Raw genomic sequence first — 13,460 nt, forward strand, 5'->3', positions numbered from 1 at the left:
GAAAGAAAACACAGACAGAAAAAAAAAAACATGAAAAAAATAAAGAAAGTGAAAAACAGTATGCTTTGATCTGTATTCAGACTTTATCAGTTCTTTCTTTGGATGTGGATAGCATTTTTCATCATGAGTCCATTTGACTTGTCTTGGATCATTGTCTTACTAAAAACAGCTAAGTCATTCACAGTTGATCATTGTACAATATTGTTGTTATAATGTAAAATGTTCTCCTGACTTCATTCTGTATCAATTCATGTAAGCCTTTCTAGCTTTTCATGAAACCATCCTGCTCATCATTTCTTATAGCACAATATTATTCCATTAAAATCCTAGGTGGCACAGTGGATAGAGCACCAGCCCTGAAGTCTGGAGAACCTGAGTTCAAATCCGGCCTCAGACCAAACACTTGACTCTTACTAGCTGTGTGACCCTGGGCAAGTCACTTAACCCAAATTGCCTAAAAAAGAAAGAAAGAAAGAAAGAAAGAAAGAAAATCATATACCACAATTTGTTCAGCTATTCCCCAATTGATGGGCATCCCCTCAATTTCCAGTTCTTTGCCACCACAAAAAGAACTGCTTTAAATTTTTTTTTTGTACAAATGGGTCCTTTTCCTTTTTTTAAAAAAAATCTCTTTGGGATAATGGCCTAGTAGTAGTATTACTAAGTCAAAAATATATACATTATTTGATTGCCCTTTGGACATAGTTCCATATTGGAAGGACTCTTTCTTTGCCTATTTCTCCAAATAATTTATATAACATGGGAATTAATTATTCTTTAAATACTTCCTAGAATTTGCCTATGAATCCATCTGGTCCTGGGGATTCTTCTCATGAGGAACTCATTAATGGCTTGTTCAATTTCTTTTTCTAAGATTAGATTATTTTAGTATTCTATTTCCTCTTCAGGGCAACTAGATGGTACAGTGAATAAGGCTTGGAATCAGAAAGACTCATCTTCATAAGTTTAAATCCGGCCTCAGACACTTATAGCTGTGTAACCCTGGGTAAGTCACTTAACCCTGTTTGCATCATTTTTCATGTCTGTAAAATGAACTGGTGAAGGAAATGACAAACCACTCCAGTATCTTTGCCAAGAAAACCCAACTGGGGAAACAAAGGGTAAGTCATGATTGAATAACAACTGTGTTTTTGTAAAAGTTCTCTTTAAATAATGTAATACTTCTGTCAAAAATTTCTTTTGGGTGGTTTCATAGGTCAGTACTCTAAATTATAGGGGATTTTGAGTGCCTTTAAAATAACTTTTCTTTCCCAAAATATATTTTTCTTTTACTTATTTAGTTATAAGTTTGGCAGGAAATATTTTGAAGGTAAACTGAAGCCTTATCAACTAATATTGCAGACAGATTATAACACCATTTAATGGTTTTTAAACCAATGTTTTAATTATAAATATTGTAGCACATCCCCTGGAACTACTTCCATTTTTATTGGCAGGCTTGATCTCCAGGGAGTGGCTGGCTTCTCTTAGTCAGGGTCCTAGGAATAACTCTGAAGAGCTAGGTTTGCATAATACTGTTACTCATAAGCAATAACTGATGTGCTTCTTATTGATAATCACTCTCTTCTCCTTCCTTTCCCATCCACCTACCCCCACCAACAGTCATTCTTTTTTTAGAAGTCTTCCTTCAATGGATTCTACTACCACACAAATGAAAAATTCCAAATGAGATTGTTATTTTTGTATGTAGTCCAAAGGTGCATTTAATTCTTTCAGCCAATTAGAAATTATTTCCAGTTGTATACATAATCATTTTTTATCCAATATTCAAAATACTTTATTTATCTCAACCTGATTAAGTACCTCATTTGTGTTTTTCACAATGTGTTATTCAATTAAGCTATATGGACCTTCTATTATTAATTGGGGTGGGAGTATAATACTATTTTTAGATTATGTTAGTTTGTGGAGTTATATATATGTGCCTATATATACATATATTTGTATATGTATATATATGTATATATATATAGACAGAGAGAGAGATTTTAGTAACTCAGTACTTTCTTGTAAAAAATAAAATAGAGACTCAAAAGGATTCTATTCATTATCTACTGATTTATGAGTTGATTGATATCTGAGTAGATATATGACCTAATTGTGAAAGATCATATCATAAAAGTAAACAATGAAAATACAAATAGAAGAGAATGGAAGGAGGTGCCTTGCACAATTATAGCCATCAGGAGATTTCTTAAGCAAGTAAAAGGTAGGGGTCCATAAAAGAGAAAATAGATAATTTCAACCATGAGAGATTAAAAAAAAACAAACAAAAACTTTTCACATAAACAAAATCAATGCAGTTAGGTTAAGAAGAGAAGTTGACAATCAAATTGGAAAAAAGTATTTACAGAAAATAATTCTGATAAAGTTCAGATATCCAAAATAGATGAGAAACCAACACAAATTTATAAGAAAAACAGCTATCTTCTACTCTATACAAGATGAAAGGATATAAAGAGGCATTTTTCAAAAGGAAAAATATAAACTATCATCTACCATATGAAACAATGCAACAAATCACTAATAATAAGAGAAATTAAAATAGTTCTAAGGTTCACCTCACAGCTATCAGATGGCAAAAGATAGATATAGTTAATATTGTAGGTACTGAGGGAAGATAGGTATGTTAAGAAATGGTCAAATCATTCTGAAAAATGACGTAGAAATATGTGAGGAAAGTCATTAAAGTATAAATATTCTTTTACCCAGGAATTCTGCTACTAGGCAGATAATGCAAAGAGATCAAAGACAGAAAGAAAGGCCTCATATAAAAATATTCCTAATATCACTTTTTACAGCATCAAATGAAACAAAGTGTTTTCCTGTTGATACAGTAATGGATAACCAAATGAAGGTATCTTAATGTGATAAAATATTACTGTATACTAAGTAAGTATGAATATGAAGAATTTTTAAAAAAACATAGAAAGAAGTATATGAACTGATATAGAACCAAGATAGTAATTTGATCATTGACTTCAACAACATAAGAAGAATGTTAAAATAAATAAGAATACTGAGTAATTCTGATGACTAATGTTTTCCCCAGAAAAGAGATGCATGAGTACATCCCTCCTTTGTGCAGAAAGATGGGGGAATTATTAGTGGAGAGTGTTTTATCTACTTTATGACGTCTCATTGCTTTGGTTAGTTTTACTTATGCTTTTCTTGATTAAGATGGAGGGCTCATTTGGTGTGGAGAGTGAGAGTGATTCTATCCAGAAATAATTGTCACATAAAAACAAAAGTAATAAATGAATCTTTATTTACTTCCCCTAAAGGTTATTCTGGACTAGTTTCATTTCTTTTTCTGACAAGGTCATTAGGCTGGTGGATCAGGAGAATATTTTAGATATAGTCTATCTAGATTTTTGGAAAATCACATAACAAAGACGAAGGCTTTCTTGAACAGAAAGAGGGAGCCATTGGCTAAAAATATCAAAATTATGTACATTTAGAACTAGTTCAATGGCCACTTCCAAAGGATAATGATTAGTGTTTTAATGTTAGTTGGAAATGGGCAATCAATGGAATGTCCAAGGTATCCCTGTTTGATCCTATATTGATTAAAGATTTTATCACTTGGTTAACAGAATAGGTGGCATGTTTATCAAATGTTAAGGTGGTACAAAACTGGAGCAGATATGGAATATATTGGCTGAGAGTTAGGATCCCAAGATCTTAACTGACTAGAACATTGAACTGCACCTAATAAAATGAAATACAAGAGGGATAAGTGCAAAATCTAACCAATGACTTAAACATCACCAGTTCATGACATAGGAGATATGACTAAATAAATAGTTACTCATCTGAAAAAAATGAGATTTTAGTCAGGGTTAACTAGAATATGGGACAATGGGTGACCTTCATTCATTCAACAAACATTTAAAAAACACAATATTCAAGGCTCTGTGTTTGGTGCTAGGGATAAAAAGACAAAATGGAAAACAGTCCAAGCCATCAAGGAGTTTGTATTTCTAGGGGATACAAAATTTATATGCACATTCCAGGATGGTTTGAGAAGTGAGAGAGCACTAACAGTTGAGGAATCCAGAAAAGGTTTGTTTGAGGAGGTGGCACCAGAATTGAGCTAAGCTGAAAAGTTCATATTTTATTCTAGAATCAAAAGAGAGAAGCTTCGTAAGCTGGAACATAATATGATTAGAACTATGCTTTAGGAATGTCAGTTTGTAGCTATGAGTAGGATAGAGGGAAGACAGGAGAGACTGGAGCCAGCAATTCTAATTATTAAGCTTTTATAACAGTTCAGGTGAGAGGTGTTAATGGCAGTAGAAGAGTAGAGGAAAGAAAAGGAGACAGAAGTGAGAGATGTTAGAGAGGTGAGAGTTTAAAAACTTGACAACTAATTGGATCCAGTAGAGTGAGGGAGAGTGAAGAATTAAGTTTGTGAATTTGAATGTCTGGAAAGATAGCGGTGTGACGATATAAATAATGTCTGGAGAAAGGGCAAGTTATTAACATGGCACTCAAACGAGCTAATGAAATCTTAAGTTGAATTAGGAGATGCATTGTGGAGAAGGAGAGAGGTGATTATAGTCCCACTGTACTATGTCCTGGACAGGTCACATCTAAAATACTGTCTCTGGTTTTGAGCACCACATTTTGAGAAAGGGGGAGGGGAGGAATGGAACAAACATCTATTAAGTGCTAAGTGATTTGTAAGTGCTTTACAAATATTTCCCCTTTTGATTCTTATAACAACCCTAGGAGAGAAGTATCATTATCATCCACATTAGGTTGAGGAAACTGAGACAGAGAGAGGTTAAGCGATTTGTTCAAGATCATACAGCGATATATTTGAACTCAGGTCTTCCTGACTCCAGGCCACGCATATTAGTCATTGTACTACCTAGCTGCTTGCATTGAATATTGGTGAGAGAAAATGTCTTGAAGAAGGCAACTGTGATGGTGAAAGGCATTAAAATCTCCCATAAAGGATTAGTTAAATAAATTTGGGTTTTTTTGGTCTAGAGAAAAGAAGACTTGAGAGAACTGGGGGAAATGAGAGAAGCTTTCAAATAAAAGAGCTTTATTATTATGAGTAGCCTTGCTGCAGTGAGGGTTTCCCCCTCTCCTGCTTTCCAGCTCCCTTTTTCATATTTTCTTCCCACATTAGAATAGTCCTTGAAGGAAGGATTGTCTTTTTTGTGTATGTTTTCATCCCCTGCACTTAACACAGTGCCTGGTACAGAGAAAATACTTAATAAGTATGTATCCATAGCAAAAATATTTAATGTGTCTAAGCCTCAATTCCCTTATCTTAAACAAAAAAGGGGGGTTGTACTCTGTACTACCACAATATTGTGTAGAAAGAATTGTATAATCTATGAAGTACTGTGTGTCAGTTTTATTATCAGACATTTTCTAGTTAAATTATTGGTATTTGAGAATATTCTAGCATTTGCTGACATTTTCAGTTACTCAACAAAGGACACTGCTACTTACCTATAGTTTTGCTTCATGAGGCAACTTGGCTCTCTCCAGTCCACTGCAACAATTACTTTCCTCCAAAGTTGTTATCTTTTTAACATGCAAACATACCAAATCCAACTCTCAAATTCATGGTAATAGGGAAAACATGGGTAATTACATCTTTAAAACCCCATGCGTTTTATTTTATCTAATTAGTTCAGCCTTCTCTATCAAACAGTTGAACACAATGTTTACCAAGTAGCAACATATGTTGCTTTTAAGTTGCACCATCTCTATCCCTGCCTGTATTCATTTTTTGGAGATGCTAACAATAGCAAAAAATCCAAAAGATACACAGGACAGAAGAGGAAAAACAAGCTGGACCAACAGGGAGCAAAATTCCCTAAAATCATGAATGGAAAATACCAATTCCTTGTACTAATATGAAAGCTAGTATGTCTCTGCTAACTTTGGTGCTTAATATATCTTGAACGAATAAATGGGTGAAATGAAATTACTTTCCCAAGGAAACAGAACCTTCTACTCTGGTTATAAGAAACAGGGTGTTAACAAATAACTAAATTACAAAGATTGGAAAGGGCTAAATTTAGAAGTTGTTTCAATCACAGCCTGGTGGAAGCATTATATATAGGAGTATATTAAATACAGGATCCCACTTATTTCTGAAAATTGAAGATAAAACAAATAATTATCCAAAGGATGAGAAGTGTCCTCCATTATGAGGAAATAATTGCTTCTCAGCATCTAACAAAAGGCTTCACTCCCTGGGAGTAGTTTACTTTCTGCTGCCTTCACATCCCTAAGGTGTTCAGAAATTTTAAGTCAAACAAATGTCTCTACACAGGCAGACTTTGAGAAACACTTGGTGAACAAAAGTAAAATCTTCTGTAAATTCTTGCAAATGAAAAAACTGAACTACTATGAAAATGATGCTTGATATAGAATAATTTAAAAAGAAAAAAAATTCTATTGGTATTAAACCAATCACAGAAGTCCAGAATCCCAGGTCACAGAGAAAGGCCATCTAAAACTGACCCTTTTTATTAGCCTTAAATCTTACTTGCATCTGCAATGATATATCTTGGTGAACATAGCTCACAGATGGCAAATGTAATTAAGGCTGATGTTATATGAATACAGCTCCTAAAGATGTCACTTATTGACCTTAGTGATATTTATGTCAGGACTTTCTCTTCTCTATTGTATCTCATTCAGTGTCACTGTGTGGGTAAGGATGACTGCTTTTATTTGCTCACTGGTGGAGTTCAGGACAGTGTCAGCAAAGCTTGATAAAGTGGAGTGTTTCCATATGTGAGGAAATGCTCTTTCAGCTGTGGGTTTGCTGTAGTATTGTTTGTTGCATAGGAAGACTTCTAGAATGTAATACTGACTCTGGCTACTTCCTTCCTTCCTTCAGGGCTGCAAGATCACTGAAGGATTGGAAGCTCATAGATTATAAGGGCATTCAAAGCTCTTCTGAAGGAAGAACTGTCCAGGGCAAAAAACAAAATGAAATAAAATGAAATTCTGAATGTGGCAATAAAGGAGGAAATTAGAGCTGATTTTAGATTATCTTAACTTCTCAAGTACATATTTATAATTTTTCTTATTTTATTGAGCACCTCCAATTCCATACACGACCATTTGTCTGATTCTCTGTTCCTCTTGTCTCACTTCAAATGCCTCCTTTACTCTTCTAACTCTCCTGTGAAATCCTGTGAAATCCAGCCACTTTTTTTTTCTTTCCTTCTTGCTATTCAGTCACAATGCTGATTTGAAATATAGCCAGTAGCCTCTCCCCGTATAACCCAATTAGGCTGCTAGGTGTTGTAGGGAATAGAGGCCCAGACTTGGAATGAACAAGATCAGAATTCAAATTTTGTCTCAGGCATTCTGTGGTATCCAAGGCAAATCACTTCTTTCAGTCTCGGTTTCCTTTTCAGAAATGAGGGTGATAATAATGTTAGTTACCTCATTTAGCATTTGTGACAATAAATCAAATGAGATATTCTGTATAAAGAATTTTTCAAACATTAAAGTGTTATATAAATGTTAGCAATTATTGTCCTCCTTCTCTTTAAGGCTGTGGGCATTTAAACCAAGGTACAGGGTGCTTGGAGAGGTCAAGCTGACTCAGGGAAACAACTTCAATTACAACTAGCATGGTGCAGTTTCTTTCAGGATATGGCTGCAGACTTCTGGTTCTATCCATAGTTGTGGCTGTTGGAGCACTGAATCGGTTCTCTGAAGAACTGGGGAGATTCTATGCAAGTATGTGGCATATAAGGGAAAGTGAAGATACAATGCCAGGAAATGGCTGGCACTAGAGAACCATTGCCTTCTCCCCATCAGCCACCTCAATAGGCACATATGGTAAGTAACTTGAGTACATGGTCTGACGACCAACAACCCTTTCAAATTGTAAATGTAGCCTGTTGAGGATAAGGGTTCCTTAGATCTAACATTATCTTTACCAGGCTCTTGCTTTCCTCAGTGGAGAGGCCCTTCACCCTGTATTGTAAACAGAGAGCAAAGTCAGAGGCTCTCTCATGCCGGGCTGTTGGCAGCTCACCCTGAACTTGCTTTAGCGAGAGCACACTGGCGTCATGGTCAGTGAAAGTCGCTGAGCTTCAAAGGTGAGTCCACTGCTCAAAGGGAGACATTTCGATGACCCAGGATTCCTGGCAGATTTGGTTTCAGTTGTTGCAAGATTCTCAGCAAAGCTTAAAGACCCTCCAGCTGCCTAAAGAGTCAGTGAATTGCAGTGGGTCTCAGAGACAAAGCTCAGAATGCAGCCCCACGGTTCCAGCCTGGACTCTGCATCTGGATTTCACCAGAACAGATGTTATCTGCAAGCAATTAACATACTTGTCATCACCAGTGAAATAGATACAGAATTCTTTGGTTCCTTTTTTTAAATCCGTCCTAAAGAAAAGTGTTTGTGCACAAAGCAAAATTTTCACATTAGTATTAAAATAACATTCAGTGAGGCAAGTTGCATGTGTCAGTTTTTCAGTTTCTTCCAGTTCCTTTTTTTTTTCCAATAGAAAGATACAGCAACAATTGAGACAAGTGTTAGGGAATAAGCGTCAGCAGCAACATGAGCATTTGTTGTAGCTAACTGTATATTTGAAGCTGTGCCTCGTGTGTGATTACTGCAGAGCTCTGTCTTGAAAGATGGAATTTGTCACTGACCATCATTTTCTCTCTCTGTGAGCTGAGTCCTACCCATGAGAAAGTAATATAATCTGAGTTTGGATGTTCAGACAAATATCAAGAGATAAATTAGAAGTAGTTTGTCGAGATTGGGCCTTGGTAATTGGTATAAATGAAGGGAATGGCAAGGTCAGGTGTTCATATGTCTTTGATAAAAATATGACTCACAGCAGTAGTCTGATGTTTTTAAGTTATTCCAAAAGACACGGCTAGATCCCATGATGAGTTTGTCTAGCATAATAGTATTTTGGCAAGGGATCCATTTTTTATAGATCAAATTTATAAAAATCAGCACTTGGGATTTACCTCTTTCCGTAGTAATCCTTAATATCATGTTACGGGCTTTCTCTCTGTTCCTCACATATATATATAACACCATATTGCCTGTCTCCATGCCTTTGAACTAGCTGGCCTTTGTGACTAGAATAAACTCCTTCTTATCTTTCACTGCTGAGAATCTCTCCCTTTAAGACACAGCATTCTACTTGAAACCTTCCCTGATGTCTAATTGTTAGTGTTCTTCTTCCATAAGTATTGTATTTAAATACCTTAGATTTGTTTTTATTTATTTTTTGAATTTATTCTATTTACACCTAAATATGTACCTGTTGTTTTCCCTTTAGAAACAGCTGCTTGTGAGTAGGTATTAGTCCATTCATTGTATTTGTATTCCTAGAGTCTAGCACTGTGCCTGGCACAGAGTAGGTATTTAATAACTGTTTGTGGATTGACTGATTGATTCTGGTACCTGATAACAAAAATGACATCTTAGAAAACTATTAGCTCCAAATTCAGATCATGAGCAATCCATCAGAGAGAATCAATAATATTCACTTTTTATACTTGACCTTTTTAAACTAAATGTAATGAAAATTATTTTAAATGCAGTCTTAGATTAGAAGCTATTACAATATGTAGGCTTTGTTCACATTTCACCCATGCTGCTACTGTCTCTCTGGACTCCTTCTCCTCAGTGGCCAAATTTCCACCCTGAAGAATAATTCAGTCTACCATGAAGTCCTTTTCTTCTGGTTGGTAGGTGACTGTCCCTAAAATCACCATTTGAAGAAGGACCCCCATCATGCTTTACCACATTCACAACTGGACTCCTCTTTGCTTTCCACATTGTCCCCCATGGGTACATTTCCTCCCTTATGGCCCCATTACATGGCCTATCTTTCAAGCTCCCTTTCATGTGTTGTTTTCCCTCATTAGAATGTAAGGGCCCCGACAGTAGGGGTATATGGATAAATAAATAAATACATGGTATTTTAAGGAGGGAAAAAGCACTAACAATTGAGAGGTATGGGGGAAATCAGGGAAGCCTTACTGGAGGAGATAGTACCTGTATTGAGGTGATGGGAAGTACTTCTAAGACTTTTAGGATAACATTGGCAAAGGTACAAAGCCAAGAAATGGAATGTTGAGTTCTTGAAATAACTGGTAGCCTGCCTTGGCTGGAATTAAGATGAAGAAGAGGAATGTGAAATAAATCTGGAAAGTTATGTAAAAGCCAAAATGTAGAGGATTTCAAATACTTGTCTAAAGATTTTATATTTTATCCTAGAAGAAATAGGGAACCACTTAAGATTTATGCACAAGGCAGTGACAAGATCAACCAATATAATATCTTGAATAAATGATTAAACATTTCTTTCACTCAATTGATTCAGAGTTCCTGCCTCAGGTGATTGCTTTAGAAGAGGCAGCAACATATAGTGGAAAGAGTACTAAACTGGGAATCAGGAGAACAGGATTATAGTTTCCCTTCTATCTGGAATTAGCTGTGTTACCTTGAGAATGTCAACTAACTTTCTTAGCCTCAGTTTCCTCATATGTAACATGAGGCGCTCAGACTGGGTGATCTTTTCCAGTTCTAAAAGTCAAAAAAGTTTATGAGCTTATTGTTTCCATTTACTTACTTTGACTTCCTATTTTTGTACTTTGGCATCAGTCCTTGTCTCTCTATTCCCAGGTGTCTGTTGCAGTTCCATTTTGTTTGTTGGTACTAAGCTCTACTGCCTCATAGACATCCTCTGCTGTTGTAATTTGTGATGCTTTTGGGTCAAACTGAGTTTGCGTGTTATAGGGTATTTCTTTCTACTGGTCATAGGAAAGTCCTCATTGGATAGCCACCTCATTCTTACTTTCAGAATTAATGATAGTTACACATTTTGAATGTCCCTTGTTTAACAGAGATATCTGTGTAGGAGACAAAGAGAACTTTTCTTGGTAGAAGGGCTTGCCATATGAGGTGATGAGACAGGTGTAGGGGTTTGGCCATTGATTACTAGGTGAGGGAAAGAATAAAAAAAAATCCTGGGAGGAAGAAGCATAGTTCAAACACAATGACCTGCCATTGAGATCCAAGAGAATAATCACTAAGTAGTCTGGAGGTTAGAAGTCAGAAACTCCCAAAGATAACATATTTAAAGGGTTAGACGGGAGAATATGGTGGTAGAGGTGGAAATGCACAGAGAACCAGGTCAGGAAAATCTGTCATGAGAAAGCATCAGGCATTTTGTATACTGATTGATGATTTAGCACATAGTAAGGACTTAATAAGTATTTAAATGATTGATTTGATTCACACAAAGAGTCAATCTTAGGCAGCTTCCTTTTATGATAGTGGAAGTCTAGCCATGGCCCATTTCAAAGAAGCTAGTTTAGCTGTGGAACAAGATAGTGTTGCATAGAAGCTAGAGTTTATTCTTCCTTTTGTAGGATTTCTATCTTTTTGTAGGATTCTTATATTTATCATTAAGAAAATAAACACAAACAAAATAAATTGCAAGTATTACTCTACTCATTCAGGGTCTCACCACAACCTTTGAAAACTTTGGATTATCTTCATTCGAAGGAACATATTGGATCCAGAAATTCTTCATCACAGAGAATACTTTCAGAATGGTGGCAAGAGTGAAACATTACTGAGTATAATAAAATTCATAATGATCCCTGTAGATCATTTTGGAAATTTACTTTGTGTTTCCTTTGAGAAAATTTTTATTTAGAGTTTGAAAACATTGATTAGAATAGAAACTCACCAAAAACCAGAAATATTTTTTATAGTTTCCAGACCCTGTCCCCTTCCATTGGAATAAAGAAGACCATTTCTCATGAATTTCCAACTTCTGACACCTAGAATAGAATTCTAACTTCCCCAAACTAGCTTCTTTCTTTCTTTCCTTCCTTTCTTCTTTTCTTCTTTCCTTCCTTCCTTCCTTCCTTCCTTCCTCACCCAACACATTTTATCTCTCATCTCCCGTCCTTTTGTATTGGACATATCCCTTGCATGAAATGAAATGAAGTTCTCTCTCTCTCTCTCTCTCTCTCTCTCTCTCTCTCTCTCTCTCTCTCTCTCTCTCCCCCTCCCTCTCTCTCCTCCCTTCTCCTCTCCTCTGCTTTATGTATGTATACATACATATACACACACATACACATGCATATATATAGAATGGAGCAATCCTTATGTTCAAGGAATTTATAATTTAATGGGAAAGACATACATATATATGTATGTATATATTCTGTAAGTGTGTATATATGCAGATATATACATATATACCTGCGTATATATATATTATATATATATATATACAAACACATGAATACAGTTTCATAGAATACACACATGCTTACATACACATTCTCCACCTTTCTATCATTCTATCTATCTATCTGTCTGTCTTCTCCATTAAATTGCAATTTTCTTGAGAGTAGGGCTTGTTCCATTCTTTGTATCTGTATCCAGTGCTTGGCACATAAGTAGTACCTGCTTAGTAGATGTTTTTTGATTGATTGAAATAGGGGGTGGTGTAAGGGTGGGGGGAGAGTTAAGACAGAATAGGTGGGTTAGAGTCACCTAGTTTTGTCAGACCATAATTTTACTTAATAATTCATAATTTTACTTAAGGCCCACTCTGTTTATACTCAGCCATTTGAAGACAAATAGATGTGCTGGTAGAGATTTTTGTTGTTGAGTACAATCATGAAGCCATAAGACTTACGGAAAATACTAGGTGAGAATAGAAATAAGACTACTAAGAGATGTTATTTGGGTATTTTTGTGAACATTCATTTTGCTCAGGCAGTTCCAGCTGTACAAACTCAACTAGTTTGGATTGTTTAAGTAGGTAGACTGTGGGTGGGACCTGAAATAATTCCACACCAAATCTCTTCAGTCTGTTAGTCCATATCTGATTTCCTTGGATTTTTTAGCAACTATGATTGCCTTCATTTTTCAAGGAAGGTCCTTCAAAACACTGATCCAAAAAAAATGGTCCAAACCTAACTGCCTGAGGGAATGGTGCTGCCTAAGTGTTGTTGGCCCAGAGCATTTTTGAGAAGTTGTCAACAATAACAAGCCTCCTATTAACACTTAATAACCTTCCCACTTCTATGCTCTCTTTAAAATATGAAATATCTGAGCAGAATTTGTGTCATAGACATCTATTGGTTTGCCTATTTGACCATATATTCAGGACCCCGAACATAACAAAATACATAGCCATTAAAATGAAACTTGTAATTTTGGTTCAAGAGCAAAAAAATATCAAATTTTCCTCATTTTTGTGTTCTTTGCAGTCTGGAATCTTGGCGAGTTATCCAATAGTAGAAGACAAACAGGATCCCCTGTGAGTTGAATTAAGGTTTAGACTGAAATTGCCATTTTATCAACTAGACATTTCTTTTATTCAACTGCCAATGTGGTAAAAGTGACCTAGAATCCCTATTTCTAAGGAATTCTACTTCTTCTGGAA

Source organism: Vombatus ursinus, unplaced genomic scaffold (assembly GCF_900497805.2).
Source record: "Vombatus ursinus unplaced genomic scaffold, bare-nosed wombat genome assembly UNPS02006779.1, whole genome shotgun sequence".
Taxonomy (NCBI): domain Eukaryota; kingdom Metazoa; phylum Chordata; class Mammalia; order Diprotodontia; family Vombatidae; genus Vombatus; species Vombatus ursinus.